This window comes from Adiantum capillus-veneris, chromosome 11, assembly GCF_014529385.1.
Source record: "Adiantum capillus-veneris isolate H3 chromosome 11, ASM1452938v2, whole genome shotgun sequence".
Classification (NCBI taxonomy): domain Eukaryota; kingdom Viridiplantae; phylum Streptophyta; class Polypodiopsida; order Polypodiales; family Pteridaceae; genus Adiantum; species Adiantum capillus-veneris.
Window position 1 is genome coordinate 144,400,396 of NC_140941.1, and position 5,024 is coordinate 144,405,419.

Genomic DNA, 5,024 nt, shown 5'->3' on the forward strand with positions numbered 1-5,024 from the left:
TCACAATCCATCTTCACGGTCTAGGGTGGAACAATCGCCAATTTTTTGACCATTGGGCCCTTGGCCAGCACAAAGTGGAAAAATTGGCAAGTGTTCCATCGTGGACTGATGGGAGGAGAGTGGATGGCCACAAAACTTTGCAAGGGTGGAGAAATCACACTAATCTCCACCCCTACAAAGTTTCATGGCCATCGCTATCCGTATAGATGGTCTAGGGTGGCACAATCTCTAGTCTTTTGACATTGGGCCCTTGGCGAGCACAAAGTGGAAAAATTGGCGAGTGTTTCACCCTGGATTGATGGGAGGAGAGTGGATGGCGCAAAACTCTGCACCAAGGGTAGGAAAAGCACACAAATACCCGCCCCTACAAAGTTTCATGGCCATCGTAATCCGTCTCGATCGTGTAGGGCGTCTTACAACGAATTGGCATTCATCCCGCTAATAACAATCAAGATGGTAACATAAGACCATGAACCTTTAATAAGAGTAGATCAATGGTATACCAAAATAACAACCTATAAATGGTAATTTCAAAAATGAACATCAAATGAACGAGGGAAAGTACAACACCATAATATAGAATATCAATGAACCAGAGTATACAAGAATAGAAATGACCAAAAGGTCCAAAAGATGAAATGATAAATAGCACAAATGTAGGGGTCATCGCTAGCACGTATCATCACAACTATCATCTTTAAAAGTAGCTCCAGTATCATCTATAGGGTTTGCAACTCTTGCTTTGTTGCGGACTGTCTCCATGAAGCTTTCGTGTGGCTCATATGGACCCCAACCCGAGCAAGGGGTGCTCCCTTTCTTCTTGCTGACAATCCTCTCTAGCCTTAGCTTCACAGCAAGGACAAGATGGGAGTAGTGTATGGCCACCTTCGGCCACTCATACTATACAAAATGGATGTAGTGCCCACGTCCATGGACCTATTGGAAATAGTTCCCTAAAACAACCATACGATGAGCATCATATGCCTCACCATAATCATCCACAGTGGATTCTTGAAGCACATACTTTGCCTTGGTGCACCTAAGAATATAGTAGTCAACTGTAAAATCATAACCCTCTGCCAAGTAATCTATGAGAGTATCAGCATCATCTCAGAACTGTGTGGTTTGGCTATCAATGGAGCTACTTGATGTGATAATACCCTGTGATGGTGAAAGAGGCTGTAGTTTCCACCTATCATCCCACTATGTCATGGTGCAAACTACCCACTTACCATGTATGCAGGCCTCACAAAAGCATGAGTGGTGCCTAGTAAAAAAGGGGGGATCCCTTGTTGTGGTGCTCCAAATGTTGTGCAACTGGTGCATACATGCTACAGTGTCACAGTCCCAGCTAGTGAGATCAATATCCTGGCTATCCACACACCAAAAGAACCTCCTCACTGAGCATCCACTGCCTAAAGATGCGTCATGTGCCATGTGTTGTGAGCACCACTCCACAACCTGTCTAGCATCTCTAAATTTGTTGTTGTCACGTCCAAGTTCACCGAAGAGCACACTTTCCACAACCGTCTGCACCATCTTACTCTCCCTTTCCATGCCTTAACTCAAAGAAGCTCCAAATGCAAGGTATGCCACTCCTCTGGTGCCATCTATACAACCAAAAGAATTGACATGCTCTTTTGAATTGCGCACCACAACCATTCAACCAAATATAGCGACAAGAGAATGAGATGTGACACTCACAAAGGAAATGATCATGCTGCTGGAAACAATGTTGCACAAATTGTGCACTATGGGAGCGATCATCTCACTGATGTAGAAATGGTACTCATGTATGATCACTCGTGAGTCTTCAGAGCTCTCCACTCCATCAACTGCCACCTTTGCATGAGGATAAGATATATGGATGAGGATTTCCACCCTGAAGAGCATTTCAAAAGGCTACAGTAAATGAAACAATGCAATTACATCATGTGGCTAAAAATGCAAAGAAAATGTAAATCTATCAAGCTATTATCATTTCTACCTACTCAGAGAAGTAATATTCGGACTAGATCTTCTAATGTGGGGCAAAGGTGTAGTTCTCTACAAAATCCATGACAGAGACCACAGTGCCAATGGGGAAGGCGGCAAGGCAAGCACAAAAGTGACGATCCTGCCACTTTGTGTGATGCACATGCTGCACATATGAACCTAAAAGCCTGCATGAAGTAGGGACGTGGTCTAGTATGAGATGTGAGCTACAACCTACGAGATGTGCCACCTCAAAGACCTATGTATGTTTGGTAGCATACTGCTGCCATGTAACTGTCGCACTAGCATCACCATCATTTAGGATAGATGTAAGTCATGCAAGATTCCCACATTGGGCAAACCTGCCCTCCACACCCAACATATGATGGTAGGAGGCCCCATCTACACACTCACACAAAAGAGAGTGGATGAAGTCTCATGGCTCCGTCAGGACCTCTCCAGCACGCCCCAAAAAAGTACAAAACACATCATACATAATCTGAAACTGCAGATGGTATCTGCAACAACATGTCTCCCTCTCGTGCATGAATCGCATGCACGAAGGCTTGCAAGCCTCAAAGGAGCCCTGACCAATGCTATCTCAAGGTGGGCATCCTGGAATGCATGAAAGAGCCGACTCTATGTAATCTCTAGGATCATAGAGCCATGCTCTATAGACAGCGTGCAACCAATCCTATGTTAAATTGCCTTTTTGAAATCTGGCAAGGCGTGGAAATTCTCCTCCCAAAATTGTCCTACAAACTCTCGCATGCATCAATCTAGAATGCATGAGCCTTGGAAGTGAGACATCTACAATGGGGATGCCTCTCCATAACTCCTCCAACTCCCTTGAGGTACACATTAATATTTTCCACCTTGTACTTCCTTGGCACAAGCAAAGAAATAAGTATATTGCCCTTCTTGGTTGTTTCCCATGGTGGAATGTTGTAGTTGATGATCACCATAGGCCAAGTGCTCCATGAGGTGTACTTTGTGCCAAAGGGATTGACACCATCTTTTGTCATCCCAAGTCTCAAGTGTCGAGGCTCTAGCCGAAACTCTGGCCACTAAGTCTCTATGTGCCTCCATGCTGGTGAATCGGCAGAGACACGCATCATTCCATCATTTGAGTGGTGGTTGACATGCCATGTGAGAAGCTCCATCATAGACCTGCTTTTAAAAATGTGTTGAATGTGAGGGATAAATGTCTCAATACCTTATGAGGTGGGTGCACCCCGCTCACTCCAGTTTTGTAGCGTGCTTTTCCAAACACGGGACATTGAAAATGCTTGAAACATTTGCATGCTACCTTGATCAAAGTGAAGTCCTTGTTGATACATGACTTATAAGCTTTGTATTAAGACCTTTGAAAAATCTTTTGAACCCTCAGCTTAGCTTGTTTTGCATCGAGCTCACCAAAAAGTATGTTGAAAAGTTTGCAATAGAGCTTGGAAGGCGTCGGGCCTCTGACTCTAAGAGTTCATGGCCTAATTAGGCATTGAATCTCCACTCATGTGTTCCTATAATTTTGTATAGCCTCAACCCCAATTACACAGGTACAATGCTTGTTTGCCATGAAAAACACTTTATCTTTCTTCCTTAATTCTTCATCGAAGCAATTTCATGGAAGTTTGGCCCCTTTCATAGACAACCCTAAACACCTTCTTGAAAAGACAAAACCCTAACACACTCGAATACAAGGTAGAAGCAGAACGGGACTACACTAGCACGCCAAAGGAGAAGCCTGTTTATATCTCTAAAAGAGGCTTCAAGTGCTAATGTTAAACCATGATCAAGCTAGATCCTTAATGTGAGTCATGTTATCGTGAATGATGTGGCATTTTGATCCATTTTTTAACCCAAAATGGATGATTTTGACAATTTCATAACCATTAGAAGAAATTTGGACTCATTTTTGGGCGTTTTAGCTCTAGTGAGAGAATGCTCCTTTGCCAATAGGAAGAAGGCTAACGTCATGTAGAAAAATCCTTTTTTCTCGTTTTCAAAAATTTCCATGAAAGCCATTTTGGTGAAATTGTCCCTATCACTAGAAAAGTAAGGTGCTTGATAGTGACATCTTGCACAAGTGCCAAACACCTTTTTATGACCCATTGTTGCTATCCTATAAAGTGAGGTTCTTGTATGTGTGCATCTCACACAAGCATCAATCACCTTTTTATGAGCTACTTGCAATTGAAATTTGAACGGATTGTACTTGATAGGTACTATTCAAAACGAAGAAGGAGTCAGAAACATATTTGATTGGTTCTAACCTCACGAGGCCCTAGGCTTCAAAATGCTATATCTTGAGCTAGAGACGTCAGATTTCAGCATTTTAAAGTGCTATCCTAAGGTTTTGGGATGTTTCGGATGCATTCTTGGTATTCTTTTTGTATTTTGAAAAAAATCTCTTAGGTATTTTCTCTCATCACACATCACATCACTCATTAAGATTCACAAACATGGATTTTTGTGCACACTTAACTTGGACTCTCCAAAAGAATTTTCTACAAGCATACATTCAAGTGATCGAGTAAAATTTTACATATGTACTATGAGAAATAGAATTCCAAAAAACTACTTTTATATTTCCCAAGATTATCTCTCTCTATGTTGAGTTGGTGTTTCTTACAGGGCCCAAAATTGAGTTCAAATTTTTTGGCCATCTTGAGTCCAAAAATGATCCATTTTTGTCATAAAAGAACCAAACGGGCTCGAAAAAATCCTAAAATTGTGGAAATTTTTCCTTTAGCTCAAAGTTCATGTTGAATCTCATTTTCCCACTTGTCATGATCTCTAGTCACATCATTCGCGATAACGCACGTCAAAAGCTATTTTAGGGCGATGTTCACATGTGTTGAACTTTTTAGTCAAACCGAGTGTGCCACTATGATGTACTTGATATACGCATATTATTAATCCAAAGTAAAAAATTTATAAAGTGGGAAAACATGCAACGATAGCATGACCAGAGCCTCAACTCCCTCGAAAGGTACATACATGACTACAACCACATCAATTGTTTTCATACATATGACACTATGTACATT

General features: G+C 41.8%; 1 pseudogene; it reads right to left on the reverse strand.

Annotated features, from left to right (window-relative positions):
* Positions 1 to 669: 669 nt before the first annotated feature.
* LOC147448151 (uncharacterized) lies at positions 670 to 1,437 on the reverse strand (annotated as a pseudogene).
* Positions 1,438 to 5,024: the final 3,587 nt, after the last annotated feature.